Raw genomic sequence first — 22,616 nt, forward strand, 5'->3', positions numbered from 1 at the left:
CAAGCCCTGTCCTGTTGGTTAGTCATCACTTCTCAAGCCCTGTACTGTTGGTAAGTCATCACTTCTCAAGTCCTGTACTGTTGGTTAGTCATCACTTCTCAAGCCCTGTACTGTTGGTTAGTCATCACTTCTCAAGCCCTGTACTGTTGGTTAGTCATCACTTCTCAAGCCCTGTACTGTTGGTAAGTCATCACTTCTCAAGCCCTGTACTGTTGGTTAGTCATCACTTCTCAAGCCCTGTACTGTTGGTTAGTCATCACTTCTCAAGCCCTGTACTGTTGGTTAGTCATCACTTCTCAAGCCCTGTACTGTTGGTAAGTCATCACTTCTCAAGCCCTGTACTGTTGGTTAGTCATCACTTCTCAAGCCCTGTACTGTTGGTTAGTCATCACTTCTCAAGCCCTGTACTGTTGGTAAGTCATCACTTCTCAAGCCCTGTACTGTTGGTAAGTCATCACTTCTCAAGCCCTGTACTGTTGGTAAGTCATCACTTCTCAAGCCCTGTACTGTTTGTTAGTCATCACTTCTCAAGCCCTGTACTGTTTGTTAATCATCACTTCTCAAGCCCTGTACTGTTGGTAAGTCATCACTTCTCAAGCCCTGTACTGTTGGTTAGTCATCACTTCTCAAGCTCTGTACTGTTGGTAAGTCATCACTTCTCAAGCCCTGTCCTGTTGGTTAGTCATCACTTCTCAAGCCCTGTACTGTTGGTAAGTCATCACTTCTCAAGTCCTGTACTGTTGGTTAGTCATCACTTCTCAAGCCCTGTACTGTTGGTAAGTCACCACCTCTCAAGCCCTGTACTTTTGGTAAGTCATCACTTCTCAAGCCCTGTACTGTTGGTAAGTCATCACTTCTCAAGCCCTGTACTGTTGGTTCGTCATCACTTCTCAAGCCCTGTACTGTTGGTTAGTCATCATTTCTCAAGCGCTGTACTGTTGGTTAGTCATCACTTCTCAAGCCCTGTATTTTTGGTAAGTCATCACTTCTCAAGCCCTGTACTGTTGGTAAGTCATCACTTCTCAAGCCCTGTACTGTTGGTTAGTCATCACTTCTCAAGCCCTGTACTGTTGGTAAGTCATCACTTCTCAAGCCCTGTACTGTTGGTTAGTCATCACTTCTCAAGCCCTGTACTGTTGGTAAGTCATCACTTCTCAAGCCCTGTACTGTTGGTAAGTCATCACTTCTCAAGCCCTGTACTGTTGGTAGTCATCAGTTTGCCCTGTACTGTTGGTTAGTCATCACTTCTCAAGCCCTGTATTGTTGGTAAGTCATCACTTCTCAAGCCCTGTACTGTTGGTAAGTCATCACTTCTCAAGCCCTGTACTGTTGGTAAGTCATCACTTCTCAAGCCCTGTACTGTTGGTTAGTCATCACTTCTCAAGCCCTGTACTGTTGGTTAGTCATCACTTCTCAAGCCCTGTACTGTTGGTAAGTCATCACTTCTCAAGCCCTGTACTGTTGGTTAGTCATCACTTCTCAAGCCCTGTACTGTTGGTTAGTCATCACTTCTCAAGCCCTGTATTGTTGGTAAGTCATCACTTCTCAAGCCCTGTACTGTTGGTAAGTCATCACTTCTCAAGCCCTGTACTGTTGGTAAGTCATCACTTCTCAAGCCCTGTACTGTTGGTTAGTCATCACTTCTCAAGCCCTGTACTGTTTGTTAGTCATCACTTCTCAAGCCCTGTACTGTTGGTAAGTCATCACTTCTCAAGCCCTGTACTGTTGGTTAGTCATCACTTCTCAAGCTCTGTACTGTTGGTAAGTCATCACTTCTCAAGCCCTGTCCTGTTGGTTAGTCATCACTTCTCAAGCCCTGTACTGTTGGTAAGTCATCACTTCTCAAGTCCTGTACTGTTGGTTAGTCATCACTTCTCAAGCCCTGTACTGTTGGTTAGTCATCACTTCTCAAGCCCTGTACTGTTGGTTAGTCATCACTTCTCAAGCCCTGTACTGTTGGTAAGTCATCACTTCTCAAGCCCTGTACTGTTGGTTAGTCATCACTTCTCAAGCCCTGTACTGTTGGTAAGTCATCACTTCTCAAGCCCTGTACTGTTGGTTAGTCATCACTTCTCAAGCCCTGTACTGTTGGTAAGTCATCACTTCTCAAGCCCTGTACTGTTGGTTAGTCATCACTTCTCAAGCCCTGTACTGTTGGTTAGTCATCACTTCTCAAGCCCTGTATTGTTGGTAAGTCATCACTTCTCAAGCCCTGTACTGTTGGTAAGTCATCACTTCTCAAGCCCTGTACTGTTGGTAAGTCATCACTTCTCAAGCCCTGTACTGTTTGTTAGTCATCACTTCTCAAGCCCTGTACTGTTTGTTAATCATCACTTCTCAAGCCCTGTACTGTTGGTAAGTCATCACTTCTCAAGCCCTGTACTGTTGGTTAGTCATCACTTCTCAAGCTCTGTACTGTTGGTAAGTCATCACTTCTCAAGCCCTGTCCTGTTGGTTAGTCATCACTTCTCAAGCCCTGTACTGTTGGTAAGTCATCACTTCTCAAGTCCTGTACTGTTGGTTAGTCATCACTTCTCAAGCCCTGTACTGTTGGTAAGTCACCACCTTCTCAAGCCCTGTACTTTTGGTAAGTCATCACTTCTCAAGCCCTGTACTGTTGGTAATCACTTCTCAAGCCCTGTACTGTTGGTAAGTCATCACTTCTCAAGCCCTGTACTGTTGGTTAGTCATCACTTCTCAAGCCCTGTACTGTTGGTTAGTCATCACTTCTCAAGCCCTGTACTGTTGGTAAGTCATCACTTCTCAAGCCCTGTCAAGTCATCACTTCTCAAGCCCTGTACTGTTGGTAGTCATCACTTCTCAAGCCCTGTACTGTTGGTTAGTCATCACTTCTCAAGCCCTGTACTGTTGGTAAGTCATCACTTCTCAAGCCCTGTACTGTTGGTAAGTCATCACTTCTCAAGCCCTGTACTGTTGGTTAGTCATCACTTCTCAAGCCCTGTACTGTTGGTAAGTCATCACTTCAAGCCCTGTACTGTTGGTAAGTCATCACTTCTCAAGCCCTGTACTGTTGGTTAGTCATCACTCAAGCCCTCAAGCATCTGTACTGTTGGTAAGTCATCACTTCTCAAGCCCTGTACTGTTGGTAAGTCATCACTTCTCAAGCCCTGTACTGTTGGTAAGTCATCACTTCTCAAGCCCTGTACTGTTGGTTAGTCATCACTTCTCAAGCCCTGTACTGTTGGTAAGTCATCACTTCTCAAGCCCTGTACTGTTGGTTAGTCATCACTTCTCAAGCCCTGTACTGTTGGTAAGTCATCACTTCTCAAGCCCTGTACTGTTGGTTAGTCATCACTTCTCAAGCCCTGTACTGTTGGTGTACTGTTGTACTGTTGGTTAGTCATCACTTCTCAAGCCCTGTACTGTTGGTAAGTCATCACTTCTCAAGCCCTGTACTGTTGGTAAGTCATCACTTCTCAAGCCCTGTACTGTTGGTAAGTCATCACTTCTCAAGCCCTGTACTGTTGGTTAGTCATCACTTCTCAAGCCCTGTACTGTTGGTTAGTCATCACTTCTCAAGCCCTGTACTGTTGGTTAGTCATCACTTCTCAAGCCCTGTACTGTTGGTAAGTCATCACTTCTCAAGCCCTGTACTGTTGGTAAGTCATCACTTCTCAAGCCCTGTACTGTTGGTAAGTCATCACTTCTCAAGCCCTGTACTGTTGGTTAGTCATCACTTCTCAAGCCCTGTACTGTTGGTAAGTCATCACTTCTCAAGCCCTGTACTGTTGGTTAGTCATCACTTCTCAAGCCCTGTACTGTTGGTAGTCATCACTTCTCAAGCCCTGTACTGTTGGTTAGTCATCACTTCTCAAGCCCTGTACTGTTGGTTAGTCATCACTTCTCAAGCCCTGTACTGTTGGTTAGTCATCACTTCTCCAGCCCTGTACTGTTGGTAAGTCATCACTTCTCAAGCCCTGTAGCCCTGTACTGTTGGTTAGTCATCACTTCTCAAGCCCTGTAGTCATGTCTCAAGCCCTGTCTGTTGGTAAGTCATCACTTCTCAAGCCCTGTACTGTTGGTAAGTCTGTACTGTTGGTCAGTCATCACTTCTCAAGCCCTGTACTGTTGGTTAGTCATCACTTCTCAAGCCCTGTACTGTTGGTTAGTCATCACTTCTCAAGCCCTGTACTGTTGGTAAGTCATCACTTCTCAAGCCCTGTACTGTTGGTAAGTCATCACTTCTCAAGCCCTGTACTGTTGGTAAGTCATCACTTCTCAAGCCCTGTACTGTTGGTTAGTCATCACTTCTCAAGCCCTGTACTGTTGGTAAGTCATCACTTCTCAAGCCCTGTACTGTTGGTTAGTCATCACTTCTCAAGCTCTGTACTGTTGGTAAGTCATCACTTCTCAAGCCCTGTCCTGTTGGTTAGTCATCACTTCTCAAGCCCTGTACTGTTGGTAAGTCATCACTTCTCAAGTCCTGTACTGTTGGTTAGTCATCACTTCTCAAGCCCTGTACTGTTGGTAAGTCATCACCTCTCAAGCCCTGTACTGTTGGTAAGTCATCACTTCTCAAGCCCTGTACTGTTGGTAAGTCATCACTTCTCAAGCCCTGTACTGTTGGTTCGTCATCACTTCTCAAGCCCTGTACTGTTGGTTAGTCATCACTTCTCAAGCCCTGTACTGTCATCACTTCTCAAGCCCTGTACTGTTGGTAAGTCATCACTTCTCAAGCCCTGTACTGTTGGTAAGTCATCACTTCTCAAGCCCTGTACTGTTGGTTAGTCATCACTTCTCAAGCCCTGTACTGTTGGTTAGTCATCACTTCTCAAGCCCTGTACTGTTGGTTAGTCATCACTTCTCAAGCCCTGTACTGTTGGTAAGTCATCACTTCTCAAGCCCTGTACTGTTGGTAAGTCATCACTTCTCAAGCCCTGTACTGTTGGTAAGTCATCACTTCTCAAGCCCTGTAAGTCATCACTTCTCAAGCCCTGTACTGTTGGTTAGTCATCACTTCTCAAGCCCCCTGCCCTGTACTGTTGGTAAGTCATCACTTCTCAAGCCCTGTACTGTTGGTTAGTCATCACTTCTCAAGCCCTGTACTGTTGGTAAGTCATCACTTCTCAAGCCCTGTACTGTTGGTTAGTCATCACTTCTCAAGCCCTGTACTGTTGGTTAGTCATCACTTCTCAAGCCCTGTACTGTTGGTAAGTCATCACTTCTCAAGCCCTGTACTGTTGGTAAGTCATCACTGTACTCAAGCCCTGTACTGTTGGTAAGTCATCACTTCTCAAGCCCTGTACTGTTGGTAAGTCATCACTTCTCAAGCCCTGTACTGTTGGTAAGTCATCACTTCTCAAGTCTGTCATCACTTCTCAAGCCCTGTACTGTTGGTAAGTCATCACTTCTCAAGCCCTGTACTGTTGGTAAGTCATCACTTCTCAAGCCCTGTACTGTTGGTTAGTCATCACTTCTCAAGCCCTGTACTAGTCATCACTTCTCAAGCCCTGTACTGTTGGTAAGTCATCACTTCTCAAGCCCTGTACTGTTGGTAAGTCATCACTTCTCAAGCCCTGTACTGTTGGTTAGTCATCACTTCTCAAGCCCTGTACTGTTGGTAAGTCATCACTTCTCAAGCCCTGTACTGTTGGTTAGTCATCACTTCTCAAGCCCTGTACTGTTGGTAAGTCATCACTTCTCAAGCCCTGTACTGTTGGTAAGTCATCACTTCTCAAGCCCTGTACTGTGGGTAAGTCATCACTTCTCAAGCCCTGTACTGTTGGTAAGTCATCACTTCTCAAGCCCTGTACTGTTGGTTAGTCATCACTTCTCAAGCTCTGTCTGTTGGTAAGTCATCACTTCTCAAGCCCTGTCCTGTTGGTTAGTCATCACTTCTCAAGCTTCCTGTACTGTTGGTTAGTCATCACTTCTCAAGCCCTGTACTGTTGGTAAGTCACCACCTCTCAAGCCCTGTACTGTTGGTAAGTCATCACTTCTCAAGCCCTGTACTGTTGGTAAGTCATCACTTCTCAAGCCCTGTACTGTTGGTTAAGTCATCACTTCTCAAGCCCTGTACTGTTGGTTAGTCATCACTTCTCAAGCCCTGTACTGTTGGTTAGTCATCACTTCTCAAGCCCTGTACTGTTGGTTAGTCATCACTTCTCAAGCCCTGTACTGTTGGTAAGTCATCACTTCTCAAGCCCTGTACTGTTGGGTCATCACTTCTCAAGCCCTGTACTGTTGGTTAGTCATCACTTCTCAAGCCCTGTACTGTTGGTAAGTCATCACTTCTCAAGCCCTGTACTGTTGGTTAGTCATCACTTCTCAAGCCCTGTACTGTTGGTAAGTCATCACTTCTCAAGCCCTGTACTGTTGGTTAGTCATCACTTCTCAAGCCCTGTACTGTTGGTAAGTCATCACTTCTCAAGCCCTGTACTGTTGGTTAGTCATCACTTCTCAAGCCCTGTACTGTTGGTTAGTCATCACTTCTCAAGCCCTGTACTGTTGGTAAGTCATCACTTCTCAAGCCCTGTACTGTTGGTAAGTCATCACTTCTCAAGCCCTGTACTGTTGGTAAGTCATCACTTCTCAAGCCCTGTACTGTTGGTAAGTCATCACTTCTCAAGCCCTGTACTGTTGGTAAGTCATCACTTCTCAAGCCCTGTACTGTTGGTTAGTCATCACTTCTCAAGCCCTGTACTGTTGGTAAGTCATCACTTCTCAAGCCCTGTACTGTTGGTAAGTCATCACTTCTCAAGCCCTGTACTGTTGGTTCGTCATCACTTCTCAAGCCCTGTACTGTTGGTTAGTCATCATTTCTCAAGCGCTGTACTGTTGGTTAGTCATCACTTCTCAAGCCCTGTATTGTTGGTAAGTCATCACTTCTCAAGCCCTGTACTGTTGGTAAGTCATCACTTCTCAAGCCCTGTACTGTTGGTAAGTCATCACTTCTCAAGCCCTGTACTGTTGGTAAGTCATCACTTCTCAAGCCCTGTACTGTTGGTTAGTCATCACTTCTCAAGCCCTGTACTGTTGGTTAGTCATCACTTCTCAAGCCCTGTACTGTTGGTAAGTCATCACTTCTCAAGCCCTGTACTGTTGGTAAGTCATCACTTCTCAAGCCCTGTACTGTTGGTAAGTCATCACTTCTCAAGCCCTGTACTGTTGGTTAGTCATCACTTCTCAAGCCCTGTACTGTTGGTTAGTCATCACTTCTCAAGCCCTGTACTGTTGGTAAGTCATCACTTCTCAAGCCCTGTACTGTTGGTTAGTCATCACTTCTCAAGCCCTGTACTGTTGGTAAGCCCTGTACTGTTGGTAAGTCATCACTTCTCAAGCCCTGTACTGTTGGTTAGTCATCACTTCTCAAGCCCTGTACTGTTGGTAAGTCATCACTTCTCAAGCCCTGTACTGTTGGTAAGTCATCACTTCTCAAGCCCTGTACTGTTGGTTAGTCATCACTTCTCAAGCCCTGTACTGTTGGTTAGTCATCACTTCTCAAGCCCTGTACTGTTGGTAAGTCATCACTTCTCAAGCCCTGTACTGTCATCACTTCTCAAGCCCTGTACTGTTGGTAAGTCATCACTTCTCAAGCCCTGTAATGTTGGTAAGTCATCACTTCTCAAGCCCTGTACTGTTGGTAAGTCATCACTTCTCAAGCCCTGTACTGTTGGTTAGTCATCACTTCTCAAGCCCTGTACTGTTGGTAAGTCATCACCTCTCAAGCCCTGTACTTTTGGTTAGTCATCACTTCTCAAGCCCCGTACTGTTGGTTCGTCATCACTTCTCAAGCCCCGTACTGTTGGTTAGTCATCACTTCTCAAGCCCTGTACTGTTGGTAAGTCACCACCTCTCAAGCCCTGTACTTTTGGTAAGTCATCACTTCTCAAGCCCTGTACTGTTGGTAAGTCATCACTTCTCAAGCCCTGTACTGTTGGTTCGTCATCACTTCTCAAGCCCTGTACTGTTGGTTAGTCATCACTTCTCAAGCGCTGTACTGTTGGTTAGTCATCACTTCTCAAGCCCTGTATTGTTGGTAAGTCATCACTTCTCAAGCCCTGTACTGTTGGTTAAGTCATCACTTCTCAAGCCCTGTACTGTGGTGGTCAAGCCCTGTACAGTCATCACTTCTCAAGCCCTGTACTGTTGGTTAGTCATCACTTCTCAAGCCCTGTACTGTTGGTAAGTCATCACTTCTCAAGCCCTGTACTGTTGGTTAGTCATCACTTCTCAAGCCCTGTACTGTTGGTTAAGTCATCACTTCTCAAGCCCTGTACTGTTGGTTAGTCATCACTTCTCAAGCCCTGTACTGTTGGTAAGTCATCACTTCTCAAGCCCCCTAGTCATCACTTCTGCCCTGTACTGTTGGTAAGTCATCATCAGCCCTGTACTGTTGGTTAGTCATCACTTCTCAAGCCCTGTACTGTTGGTTAGTCATCACTTCTCAAGCCCTGTACTGTTGGTTAGTCATCACTTCTCAAGCCCTGTACTGTTGGTAAGTCATCACTTCTCAAGCCCTGTACTGTTGGTAGTCATCACTTCTCAAGCACTGTACTGTTGGTAAGTCATCACTTCTCAAGCCCTGTACTGTTGGTTAGTCATCACTTCTCAAGCCCTGTACTGTTGGTAAGTCATCACTTCTCAAGCCCTGTACTGTTGGTTAGTCATCACTTCTCAAGCCCTGTACTGTTGGTAAGTCATCACTTCTCAAGCCCTGTACTGTTGGTTAGTCATCACTTCTCAAGCCCTGTACTGTTGGTAAGTCATCACTTCTCAAGTCCTGTACTGTTGGTTAGTCATCACTTCTCAAGCCCTGTACTGTTGGTAAGTCACCACCTCTCAAGCCCTGTACTGTTGGTAAGTCATCACTTCTCAAGCCCTGTACTGTTGGTAAGTCATCACTTCTCAAGCCCTGTACTGTTGGTTAGTCATCACTTCTCAAGCCCTGTACTGTTGGTTAGTCATCACTTCTCAAGCCCTGTACTGTTGGTAAGTCATCACTTCTCAAGCCCTGTACTGTTGGTAAGTCATCACTTCTCAAGCCCTGTACTGTTGGTAAGTCATCACTTCTCAAGCCCTGTACTGTTGGTTAGTCATCACTTCTCAAGCCCTGTACTGTTGGTAAGTCATCACTTCTCAAGCCCTGTACTGTTGGTTAGTCATCACTTCTCAAGCCCTGTACTGTTGGTAAGTCATCACTTCTCAAGCCCTGTCCTGTTGGTTAGTCATCACTTCTCAAGCCCTGTACTGTTGGTTCGTCATCACTTCTCAAGCCCTGTACTGTTGGTTAGTCATCACTTCTCAAGCCCTGTACTGTTGGTTAGTCATCACTTCTCAAGCCCTGTACTGTTGGTAAGTCATCACTTCTCAAGCCCTGTACTGTTGGTAAGTCATCACTTCTCAAGCCCTGTACTGTTGGTTAGTCATCACTTCTCAAGCCCTGTACTGTTGGTTAGTCATCACTTCTCAAGCCCTGTACTGTTGGTAAGTCATCACTTCTCAAGCCCTGTACTGTTGGTTAGTCATCACTTCTCAAGCCCTGTACTGTTGGTGTAGTCATCACTTCTCAAGCCCTGTACTGTTGGTTAGTCATCATTTCTCAAGCGCTGTACTGTTGGTTAGTCATCACTTCTCAAGCCCTGTATTGTTGGTAAGTCATCACTTCTCAAGCCCTGTACTGTTGGTAAGTCATCACTTCTCAAGCCCTGTACTGTTGGTTAGTCATCACTTCTCAAGCCCTGTACTGTTGGTTAGTCATCACTTCTCAAGCCCTGTACTGTTGGTAAGTCATCACTTCTCAAGCCCTGTACTGTTGGTAAGTCATCACTTCTCAAGCCCTGTACTGTTGGTAAGTCATCACTTCTCAAGCCCTGTACTGTTGGTTAGTCATCACTTCTCAAGCCCTGTACTGTTGGTTAAGTCATCACTTCTCAAGCCCTGTACTGTTGGTTAGTCATCACTTCTCAAGCCCTGTACTGTTGGTAAGTCATCACTTCTCAAGCCCTGTCCTGTTGGTTAGTCATCACTTCTCAAGCCCCTGTCACTGTCCTGTACTGTTGGTTAGTCATCACTTCTCAAGCCCTGTACTGTTGGTAAGTCATCACTTCTCAAGCCCTGTACTGTTGGTAAGTCATCACTTCTCAAGCCCTGTACTGTTGGTAAGTCATCACTTCTCAAGCCCTGTACTGTTGGTTCGTCATCACTTCTCAAGCCCTGTACTGTTGGTTAGTCATCATTTCTCAAGCGCTGTACTGTTGGTTAGTCATCACTTCTCAAGCCCTGTATTGTTGGTAAGTCATCACTTCTCAAGCCCTGTACTGTTGGTAAGTCATCACTTCTCAAGCCCTGTCATCACTTCTCAAGCCCTGTACTGTTGGTAAGTCATCACTTCTCAAGCCCTGTACTGTTGGTTAGTCATCACTTCTCAAGCCCTGTACTGTTGGTTAGTCATCACTTCTCAAGTCACTGTTGGTAAGTCATCACTTCTCAAGCCCTCAAGCCCTGTACTGTTGGTTCGTCATCACTTCTCAAGCCCTGTACTGTTGGTTAGTCATCACTTCTCAAGCCCTGTACTGTTGGTTAGTCATCACTTCTCAAGCCCTGTACTGTTGGTAAGTCATCACTTCTCAAGCCCTGTACTGTTGGTAAGTCATCACTTCTCAAGCCCTGTACTGTTGGTAAGTCATCACTTCTCAAGCCCTGTACTGTTGGTAAGTCATCACTTCTCAAGCCCTGTACTGTTGGTAAGTCATCACTTCTCAAGCCCTGTACTGTTGGTTAGTCATCACTTCTCAAGCCCTGTACTGTTGGTAAGTCATCACTTCTCAAGCCCTGTACTGTTGGTAAGTCATCACTTCTCAAGCCCTGTACTGTTGGTAAGTCATCACTTCTCAAGCCCTGTACTGTTGGTAGTCATCACTTCTCAAGCCCTTCTCAACTTCCCTGTACTGTTGGTTAGTCATCACTTCTCAAGCCCTGTACTGTTGGTAAGTCATCACTTCTCAAGCCCTGTACTGTTGGTAAGTCATCAGTCAGCCCTGTCACTTCTCAAGCCCTGTACTGTTGGTTAGTCATCACTTCTCAAGCCCTGTACTGTTGGTAAGTCATCACTTCTCAAGCCCTGTACTGTTGGTTAGTCATCACTTCTCAAGCCCTGTACTGTTGGTAAGTCATCACTTCTCAAGCCCACTGTTGGTAGTCATCACTTCTCAAGCCCTGTACTGTTGGTAAGTCATCACTTCTCAAGCCCTGTACTGTTGGTTAGTCATCACTTCTCAAGCCCTGTACTGTTGGTTAGTCATCACTTCTCAAGCCCCTGTACTGTTGGTAAGTCATCACTTCTCAAGCCCTGTACTGTTGGTTAGTCATCACTTCTCAAGCCCTGTACTGTTGGTTAGTCATCACTTCTCAAGCCCTGTACTGTTGGTAAGTCATCACTTCTCAGCCCTGTACTGTTGGTTAGTCATCACTTCTCAAGCCCTGTACTGTTGGTTAGTCATCACTTCTCAAGCCCTGTACTGTTGGTAAGTCATCACTTCTCAAGCCCTGTACTGTTGGTTCGTCATCACTTCTCAAGCCCTGTACTGTTGGTTAGTCATCACTTCTCAAGCCCTGTACTGTTGGTTAGTCATCACTTCTCAAGCCCTGTATTGTTGGTAAGTCATCACTTCTCAAGCCCTGTACTGTTGGTAAGTCATCACTTCTCAAGCCCTGTACTGTTGGTAAGTCATCACTTCTCAAGCCCTGTACTGTTGGTTAGTCATCACTTCTCAAGCCCTGTACTGTTGGTAAGTCATCACTTCTCAAGCCCTGTACTGTTGGTTAGTCATCACTTCTCAAGCCCTGTACTGTTGGTAAGTCATCACTTCTCAAGCCCTGTCCTGTTGGTTAGTCATCACTTCTCAAGCCCTGTACTGTTGGTTAGTCATCACTTCTCAAGCCCTGTACTGTTGGTTAGTCATCACTTCTCAAGCCCTGTACTGTTGGTAAGTCATCACTTCTCAAGCCCTGTACTGTTGGTAAGTCATCACTTCTCAAGCCCTGTACTGTTGGTAAGTCATCACTTCTCAAGCCCTGTACTGTTGGTTAGTCATCACTTCTCAAGCCCTGTACTGTTGGTTAGTCATCATTTCTCAAGCGCTGTACTGTTGGTTAGTCATCACTTCTCAAGCCCTGTACTGTTGGTAAGTCATCACTTCTCAAGCCCTGTACTGTTGGTTAGTCATCACTTTCTCTGTAAGCCCTGTACTGTTGGTAAGTCATCACTTCTCAAGCCCTGTACTGTTGGTTAGTCATCACTTCTCAAGCCCTGTACTGTTGGTAAGTCATCACTTCTCAAGCCCTGTACTGTTGGTTAGTCATCACTTCTCAAGCCCTGTACTGTTGGTAAGTCATCACTTCTCAAGCCCTGTACTGTTGGTTAGTCATCACTTCTCAAGCCCTGTACTGTTGGTAAGTCATCACTTCTCAAGCCCTGTACTGTTGGTTAGTCATCACTTCTCAAGCCCTGTACTGTTGGTTAGTCATCACTTCTCAAGCCCTGTACTGTTGGTTCAAGTCATCCTTCTCAAGCCCTGTACTGTTGGTTAGTCATCACTTCTCAAGCCCTGTACTGTTGGTAAGTCATCACTTCTCAAGCCCTGTACTGTTGGTTAGTCATCACTTCTCAAGCCCTGTACTGTTGGTAAGTCATCACTTCTCAAGCCCTGTACTGTTGGTAAGTCATCACTTCTCAAGCCCTGTACTGTTGGTAAGTCATCACTTCTCAAGCCCTGTACTGTTGGTTAGTCATCACTTCTCAAGCCCTGTACTGTTGGTAAGTCATCACTTCTGTCAAGCCCTGTACTGTTGGTAAGTCATCACTTCTCAAGCCCCCTGTCTCAAGCCCTGTACTGTTGGTAAGTCATCACTTCTCAAGCCCTGTACTGTTGGTTAGTCATCATCCTTCTCAAGCCCTGTACTGTTGGTAAGTCATCACTTCTCAAGCCCTGTACTGTTGGTAAGTCATCACTTCTCAAGCCCTGTACTGTTGGTAAGTCATCACTTCTCAAGCCCTGTACTGTTGGTTAGTCATCACTTCTCAAGCCCTGTACTGTTGGTAAGTCAAGCCCTGTCATCACTTCTCAAGCCCTGTACTGTTGGTAAGTCATCACTTCTCAAGCCCTGTACTGTTGGTTAGTCATCACTTCTCAAGCCCTGTACTGTTGGTTAGTCATCACTTCTCAAGCCCTGTACTGTTGGTTAGTCATCACTTCTCAAGCCCTGTACTGTTGGTTAGTCATCACTTCTGCCCTGTACTGTTGGTAAGTCATCACTTCTCAAGCCCTGTACTGTTGGTAAGTCATCACTTCTCAAGCCCTGTACTGTTGGTTAGTCATCACTTCTCAAGCCCTGTACTGTTGGTAAGTCATCACTTCTCTGTAAGTCATCACTTCTCCCTGTACTGTTGGTTAGTCATCACTTCTCAAGCCCTGTACTGTTGGTAAGTCATCACTTCTCAAGCCCTGTCTCACTTCTCAAGCCCTGTACTGTTGGTTAGTCATCACTTCTCAAGCCCTGTACTGTTGGTAAGTCATCACTTCTCAAGCCCTGTACTGTTGGTTAGTCATCACTTCTCAAGCCCTGTACTGTTGGTAAGTCATCACTTCTCAAGCCCTGTACTGTTGGTAAGTCATCACTTCTCAAGCCCTGTACTGTTGGTAAGTCATCACTTCTCAAGCCCTGTACTGTCATCACTTCTCAAGCCCAGTCATCACTTCTCAAGCCCTGTACTGTTGGTTAGTCATCACTTCTCAAGCCCTGTACTGTTGGTAAGTCATCACTTCTCAAGCCCTGTACTGTTGGTAAGTCATCACTTCTCAAGCCCTGTACTGTTGGTAAGTCATCACTTCTCAAGCCCTGTCATCACTTCTCAAGCCCTGTACTGTTGGTTGGTACTGTTGGTTAGTCATCACTTCTCAAGCCCTGTACTGTTGGTTAGTCATCACTTCTCAAGCCCTGTACTGTTGGTTAGCCCTGTCAGTCACTTCTCAAGCCCTGTACTGTTGGTAAGTCATCACTTCTCAAGCCCTGTACTGTTGGTTAAGTCATCACTTCTCAAGCCCTGTACTGTTGGTTAGTCATCACTTCTCAAGCCCTGTACTGTTGGTTAAGTCATCACTTCTCAAGCCCTGTACTGTTGGTTAGTCATCACTTCTCAAGCCCTGTACTGTTGGTTAGTCATCACTTCTCAAGCCCTGCCCTGTACTGTTGGTAAGTCATCACTTCTCAAGCCCCTGTTGGTAAGTCATCACTTCTGTTGGTTAAGTCATCACTTCTCAAGCCCTGTACTGTTGGTAAGTCATCACTTCTCAAGCCCTGTACTGTTGGTTAGTCATCACTTCTCAAGCCCTGTACTGTTGGTAAGTCATCTGTAGCCCTGTACTGTTGGTAAGTCATCACTTCTCAAGCCCTGTACTGTTGGTTAGTCATCACTTCTCAAGCCCTGTACTGTTGGTAAGTCATCACTTCTCAAGCCCTGTACTGTTGGTTAGTCATCACTTCTCAAGCCCTGTACTGTTGGTAAGTCATCACTTCTCAAGCCCTGTACTGTTGGTAAGTCATCACTTCTCAAGCCCTGTACTGTTGGTAAGTCATCACTTCTCAAGCCCTGTACTGTTGGTTAGTCATCACTTCTCAAGCCCCTGTCATCACTTCTCAAGCCCTGTACTGTTGGTAAGTCATCACTTCTCAAGCCCTGTACTGTTGGTTAGTCATCACTTCTCAAGCCCTGTACTGTTGGTTAGTCATCAGCCCTTCTCAAGTCATCACTTCTCAAGCCCTGTACTGTTGGTTAGTCATCACTTCTCAAGCCCTGTACTGTTGGTTAGTCATCACTTCTCAAGCCCTGTACTGTTGGTAAGTCATCACTTCTCAAGCCCTGTACTGTTGGTAAGTCATCACTTCTCAAGCCCTGTACTGTTGGTAAGTCATCACTTCTCAAGCCCTGTACTGTTGGTTAGTCATCACTTCTCAAGCCCTGTACTGTTGGTAAGTCATCACTTCTCAAGCCCTGTACTGTTGGTTAGTCATCACTTCTCAAGCCCTGTACTGTTGGTAAGTCATCACTTCTCAAGCCCTGTACTGTTGGTAAGTCATCACTTCTCAAGCCCTGTACTGTTGGTAAGTCATCACTTCTCAAGCCCTGTACTGTTGGTAAGTCATCACTTCTCAAGCCCTGTACTGTTGGTAGTCATCACTTCTCAAGTCATCACTTCTCCCTGTACTGTTGGTTAGTCATCACTTCTCAAGCCCTGTACTGTTGGTAAGTCATCACTTCTCAAGCCCTGTACTGTTGGTAAGTCATCACTTCTCAAGCCCTGTACTGTTGGTAAGTCATCATCACTCACCTCAAGCCCTGTACTGTTGGTTAGTCATCACTTCTCAAGCCCTGTACTGTTGGTTAGTCATCACTTCTCAAGCCCTGTACTGTTGGTAAGTCATCACTTCTCAAGCCCTGTACTGTTGGTTAGTCATCACTTCTCAAGCCCTGTACTGTTGGTAAGTCAAGCCCTGTACTGTTGGTTAGTCATCACTTCTCAAGCCCTGTACTGTTGGGTAAGTCATCACTTCTCAAGCCCTGTACTGTTGGTTAGTCATCACTTCTCAAGCCCTGTACTGTTGGTTAGTCATCACTTCTCAAGCCCTGTACTGTTGGTTAGTCATCACTTCTCAAGCCCTGTATTGTTGGTCAAGCCCTGTACAGTCATCACTTCTCAAGCCCTGTACTGTTGGTAAGTCATCACTTCTCAAGCCCTGTACTGTTGGTTAGTCATCACTTCTCAAGCCCTGTACTGTTGGTAAGTCATCACTTATCAAGCCCTGTACTGTTGGTTAGTCATCACTTCTCAAGCCCTGTACTGTTGGTAAGTCATCACTTCTCAAGCCCTGTACTGTTGGTTAGTCATCACTTCTCAAGCCCTGTACTGTTGGTAAGTCATCACTTCTCAAGTCCTGTACTGTTGGTTAGTCATCACTCAAGCCCTGTACTGTTGGTAAGTCACCACCTCTCAAGCCCTGTACTGTTGGTAAGTCATCACTTCTCAAGCCCTGTACTGTTGGTAAGTCATCACTTCTCAAGCCCTGTACTGTTGGTTAAGTCATCACTTCTCAAGCCCTGTACTGTTGGTTAGTCATCACTTCTCAAGCCCTGTACTGTTGGTAAGTCATCACTTCTCAAGCCCTGTACTGTTGGTAAGTCATCACTTCTCAAGCCCTGTACTGTTGGTAAGTCATCACTTCTCAAGCCCTGTACTGTTGGTTAGTCATCACTTCTCAAGCCCTGTACTGTTGGTCAAGCCCTGTACTGTTGGTTAGTCATCACTTCTCAAGCCCAGTCATCACTTCTCAAGCCCTGTACTGTTGGTTAGTCATCACTTCTCAAGCCCTGTACTGTTGGTAAGTCATCACTTCTCAAGCCCTGTACTGTTGGTTAGTCATCACTTCTCAAGCCCTGTACTGTTGGTAAGTCATCACTTCTCAAGCCCTGTACTGTTGGTAAGTCATCACTTCTCAAGCCCTGTACTGTTGGTTAGTCATCACTTCTCAAGCCCTGTACTGTTGGTAAGTCATCACTTCTCAAGCCCTGTACTGTTGGTTAGTCATCACTTCTCAAGCCCTGTACTGTTGGTTAGTCATCACTTCTCAAGCCCTGTACTGTTGGTAAGTCATCACTTCTCAAGCCTGTACTGTACTTCTCAAGCCCTGTACTGTTGGTAAGTCACCAGTCATCACTTCTCAAGCCCTGTACTGTTGGTAAGTCATCACTTCTCAAGCCCTGTACTGTTGGTTAGTCATCACTTCTCAAGCCCTGTACTGTTGGTTAGTCATCATTTCTCAAGCCCTGTACTGTTGGTTAGTCATCACTTCTCAAGCCCTGTACTGTTGGTAAGTCATCACTTCTCAAGCCCTGTACTGTTGGTAAGTCATCACTTCTCAAGCCCTGTACTGTTGGTTAGTCATCACTTCTCAAGCCCTGTACTGTTGGTAAGTCATCACTTCTCAAGCCCTGTACTGTCATCACTTCTGCCCTGTACTGTTGGTAAGTCATCACTTCTCAAGCCCTGTCCTGTCATCACTTCTCAAGCCCTGTACTGTTGGTAAGTCATCACTTCTCAAGCCCTGTACTGTTGGTAAGTCATCACTTCTCAAGCCCTGTACTGTTGGTTAGTCATCACTTCTCAAGCCCTGTACTGTTGGTAAGTCATCACTTCTCAAGCCCTGTACTGTTGGTTAGTCATCACTTCTCAAGCCCTGTACAAGTCATCACTTCTCAAGCCCTGTACTGTTGGTAAGTCATCACTTCTCAAGCCCTGTACTGTTGGTTAGTCATCACTTCTCAAGCCCTGTACTGTTGGTAAGTCATCACTTCTCAAGCCCTGTACTGTTGGTTAGTCATCACTTCTCAAGCCCTGTACTGTTGGTAAGTCATCACTTCTCAAGCCCTGTACTGTTGGTAAGTCATCACTTCTCAAGCCCTGTACTGTTGGTAAGTCATCACTTCTCAAGCCCTGTACTGTTGGTAAGTCATCACTTCTCAAGCCCTGTACTGTTGGTAAGTCATCACTTCTCAAGCCCTGTACTGTTGGTAAGTCATCACTTCTCAAGCCCTGTACTGTTGGTAAGTCATCACTTCTCAAGCCCTGTCCTGTTGGTTAGTCATCACTTCTCAAGCCCTGTAATGTTGGTAAGTCATCACTTCTCAAGCCCTGTACTGTTGGTTAGTCATCACTTCTCAAGCCCTGTACTGTTGGTAAGTCATCACTTCTCAAGCCCTGTACTGTTGGTAAGTCATCACTTCTCAAGCCCTGTACTGTTGGGTCAAGCCCTGTAGTCATCACTTCTCAAGCCCTGTACTGTTGGTAAGTCATCACTTCTCAAGCCCTGTACTGTTGGTTAGTCATCACTTCTCAAGCCCTGTACTGTTGGTAAGTCATCACTTCTCAAGCCCTGTACTGTTGGTAAGTCATCACTTCTCAAGCCCTGTACTGTTGGTAAGTCATCACTTCTCAAGCCCTGTACTGTTGGTAAGTCATCACTTCTCAAGCCCAAGTCATCACTTCCCTGTACTGTTGGTAAGTCATCACTTCTCAAGCCCTGTACTGTTGGTAAGTCATCACTTCTCAAAGTCATCACTTCTCAAGCCCTGTACTGTTGGTAAGTCATCACTTCTCAAGCCCTGTAGCCCTGTTGGTTAGTCATCACTGTTGGTTCATCTTCTCAAGCCCTGTACTGTTGGTAAGTCATCACTTCTCAAGCCCTGTACTGTTGGTAAGTCATCACTTCTCAAGCCCTGTACTGTTGGTAAGTCATCACTTCTCAAGCCCTGTACTGTTGGTTAGTCATCACTTCTCAAGCCCTGTACTGTTGGTAAGTCATCACTTCTCAAGCCCTGTACTGTTGGTTAGTCATCACTTCTCAAGCCCTGTACTGTTGGTTAGTCATCACTTCTCAAGCCCTGTACTGTTGGTAAGTCATCACTTCTCAAGCCCTGTACTGTTGGTTAGTCATCACTTCTCAAGCCCTGTACTGTTGGTTAGTCATCACTTCTCAAGCCCTGTACTGTTGGTAAGTCATCACTTCTCAAGCCCTGTACTGTTGGTAAGTCATCACTTCTCAAGCCCTGTACTGTTGGTAAGTCATCACTTCTCAAGCCCTGTACTGTTGGTTAGTCATCATTTCTCAAGCCCTGTACTGTTGGTTAGTCATCACTTCTCAAGCCCTGTACTGTTGGTAAGTCATCACTTCTCAAGCCCTGTACTGTTGGTAAGTCATCACTTCTCAAGCCCTGTACTGTTGGTAAGTCATCACTTCTCAAGCCCTGTACTGTTGGTAAGTCATCACTTCTCAAGCCCTGTACTGTTGGTTAGTCATCACTTCTCAAGCCCTGTACTGTTGGTAAGTCATCACTTCTCAAGCCCTGTACTGTTGGTTAGTCATCACTTCTCAAGCCCTGTACTGTTGGTAAGTCATCACTTCTCAAGCCCTGTACTGTTGGTTAATCATCACTTCTCAAGCCCTGTAAGTCATCACCTCAAGCCCTGTACTGTTGGTAAGTCATCACTTCTCAAGCCCTGTACTGTTGGTTAGTCATCACTTCTCAAGCCCTGTACTGTTGGTAAGTCATCACTTCTCAAGCCCTGTACTGTTGGTAAGTCATCACTTCTCAAGCCCTGTACTGTTGGTAAGTCATCACTTCTCAAGCCCTGTACTGTTGGTAAGTCATCACTTCTCAAGCCCTGTACTGTTGGTAAGTCATCACTTCTCAAGCCCTGTACTGTTGGTTAGTCATCACTTCTCAAGCCCTGTACTGTTGGTAAGTCATCACTTCTCAAGCCCTGTACTGTTGGTAAGTCATCACTTCTCAAGCCCTGTACTGTTGGTTAGTCATCACTTCTCAAGCCCTGTACTGTTGGTAAGTCATCACTTCTCAAGCCCTGTACTGTTGGTTAGTCATCACTTCTCAAGCCCTGTACTGTTGGTTAGTCATCACTTTCTCAAGTCATCACTTCTCAAGCCCCTGTACTGTTGGTAAGTCATCACTTCTCAAGCCCTGTACTGTTGGTTAGTCATCACTTCTCAAGCCCTGTACTGTTGGTTAGTCATCACTTCTCAAGCCCTGTACTGTTGGTAAGTCATCACTTCTCAAGCCCTGTCATCACTTCTCAAGCCCTGTACTGTTGGTTAGTCATCACTTCTCAAGCCCTGTATTGTTGGTAAGTCATCACTTCTCAAGCCCTGTACTGTTGGTAAGTCATCACTTCTCAAGCCCTGTACTGTTGGTTAGTCATCACTTCTCAAGCCCTGTACTGTTGGTAAGTCATCACTTCTCAAGCCCTGTACTGTTGGTTAGTCATCACTTCTCAAGCCCTGTACTGTTGGTAAGTCATCACTTCTCAAGCCCTGTCCTGTTGGTTAGTCATCACTTCTCAAGCCCTGTACTGTTGGTAAGTCATCACTTCTCAAGCCCTGTACTGTTGGTTAGTCATCACTTCTCAAGCCCTGTACTGTTGGTAAGTCATCACTTCTCAAGCCCTGTACTGTTGGTAAGTCATCACTTCTCAAGCCCTGTACTGTTGGTAAGTCATCACTTCTCAAGCCCTGTACTGTTGGTTAGTCATCACTTCTCAAGCCCTGTACTGTTGGTTAGTCATCACTTCTCAAGCCCTGTACTGTTGGTTAGTCATCACTTCTCAAGCCCTGTACTGTTGGTAAGTCATCACTTCTCAAGCCCTGTACTGTTGGTTAGTCATCACTTCTCAAGCCCTGTACTGTTGGTTAGTCATCACTTCTCAAGCCCTGTACTGTTGGTTAGTCATCACTTCTCAAGCCCTGTACTGTTGGTAAGTCATCACTTCTCAAGCCCTGTCATCTGTTGGTAAGTCATCACTTCTCAAGCCCTGTACTGTTGGTAAGTCATCACTTCTCAAGCCCTGTACTGTTGGTTAGTCATCACTTCTCAAGCCCTGTACTGTTGGTAAGTCATCACTTCTCAAGCCCTGTACTGTTGGTCATCACTTCTCAAGCCCTGTACAGTCATCACTTCTCAAGCCCTGTACTGTTGGTTAGTCATCACTTCTCAAGCCCTGTACTGTTGGTTAGTCATCACTTCTCAAGCCCTGTACTGTTGGTAAGTCATCACTTCTCAAGCCCTGTACTGTTGGTTAGTCATCACTTCTCAAGCCCTGTACTGTTGGTTAGTCATCACTTCTCAAGCCCTGTACTGTTGGTTAGTCATCACTTCTCAAGCCCTGTACTGTTGGTAGTCATCACTTCTCAAGCCCTGTACTGTTGGTAAGTCATCACTTCTCAAGCCCTGTACTGTTGGTAAGTCATCACTTCTCAAGCCCTGTACTGTTGGTAAGTCATCACTTCTCAAGCCCTGTACTGTTGGTTAGTCATCACTTCTCAAGCCCTGTACTGTTGGTTAGTCATCACTTCTCAAGCCCTGTACTGTTGGTAAGTCATCACTTCTCAAGCCCTGTACTGTTGGTAAGTCATCACTTCTCAAGCCCTGTACTGTTGGTAAGTCATCACTTCTCAAGCCCTGTACTGTTGGTTAGTCATCACTTCTCAAGCCCTGTACTTCTCAAGCCCTGTTGGTAAGTCATCACTTCTCAAGCCCTGTACTGTTGGTTAGTCATCACTTCTCAAGCCCTGTACTGTTGGTAAGTCATCACTTCTCAAGCCCTGTACTGTTGGTTAGTCATCACTTCTCAAGCCCTGTACTGTTGGTAAGTCATCACTTCTCAAGCCCTGTACTGTTGGTAAGTCATCACTTCTCAAGCCCTGTACTGTTGGTAAGTCATCACTTCTCAAGCCCTGTACTGTTGGTTAGTCATCACTTCTCAAGCCCTGTACTGTTGGTAAGTCATCACTTCTCAAGCCCTGTACTGTTGGTTAGTCATCACTTCTCAAGCCCTGTACTGTTGGTAAGTCATCACTTCTCAAGCCCTGTACTGTTGGTTAGTCATCACTTCTCAAGCCCTGTACTGTTGGTAAGTCATCACTTCTCAAGCCCTGTACTGTTGGTAAGTCATCACTTCTCAAGCCCTGTACTGTTGGTTAGTCATCACTTCTCAAGCCCTGTACTGTTGGTTAGTCATCACTTCTCAAGCCCTGTACTGTTGGTTAGTCATCACTTCTCAAGCCCTGTACTGTTGGTAAGTCATCACTTCTCAAGCCCTGTACTGTTGGTTAGTCATCACTTCTCAAGCCCTGTACTGTTGGTAAGTCATCACTTCTCAAGCCCTGTACTGTTGGTAAGTCATCACTTCTCAAGCCCTGTACTGTTGGTTAGTCATCACTTCTCAAGCCCTGTACTGTTGGTAAGTCATCACTTCTCAAGCCCTGTACTGTTGGTTCGTCATCACTTCTCAAGCCCTGTACTGTTGGTTAGTCATCATTTCTCAAGCGCTGTACTGTTGGTTAGTCATCACTTCTCAAGCCCTGTACTGTTGGTAAGTCATCACTTCTCAAGCCCTGTACTGTTGGTAAGTCATCACTTCTCAAGCCCTGTACTGTTGGTTAGTCATCACTTCTCAAGCCCTGTACTGTTGGTAAGTCATCACTTCTCAAGCCCTGTACTGTTGGTTAGTCATCACTTCTCAAGCCCTGTACTGTTGGTAAGTCATCACTTCTCAAGCCCTGTACTGTTGGTAAGTCATCACTTCTCAAGCCCTGTACTGTTGGTTAGTCACTTCTCACATCACTTCTCAAGCCCTGTACTGTTGGTTAGTCATCACTTCTCAAGCCCTGTACTGTTGGTAAGTCATCACTTCTCAAGCCCTGTACTGTTGGTCATCACTTCTCAAAGTCATCACTTCTCAAGCCCTGTACTGTTGGTAAGTCATCACTTCTCAAGCCCTGTACTGTTGGTAAGTCATCACTTCTCAAGCACTGTACTGTTGGTAAGACATCACTCCTCAAGCCCTGTACTGTTGGTTAGTCATCACTTCTCAAGCCCTGTACTGTTGGTTAGTCATCACTTCTCAAGCCCTGTACTGTTGGTAAGTCATCACTTCTCAAGCCCTGTACTGTTGGTAAGTCATAACTTCTCAAACCCTGTACTGTTGGTTAGTCATCACTTCTCAAGCCCTGTACTGTTGGTTAGTCAT

General features: G+C 45.6%; 1 protein-coding gene across 2 annotated transcripts in view; it reads right to left on the reverse strand.

Annotated features, from left to right (window-relative positions):
• LOC118387143 (disks large-associated protein 2-like) overlaps window positions 1–22,616 on the reverse strand; it is a 252,165-nt gene that overhangs the window by 6,311 nt on the left and 223,238 nt on the right. The gene's annotated exons all lie outside the window — the stretch shown is intronic.

This window comes from Oncorhynchus keta, chromosome 8 (genome assembly GCF_023373465.1).
Source record: "Oncorhynchus keta strain PuntledgeMale-10-30-2019 chromosome 8, Oket_V2, whole genome shotgun sequence".
In the NCBI taxonomy this organism is placed as follows: domain Eukaryota; kingdom Metazoa; phylum Chordata; class Actinopteri; order Salmoniformes; family Salmonidae; genus Oncorhynchus; species Oncorhynchus keta.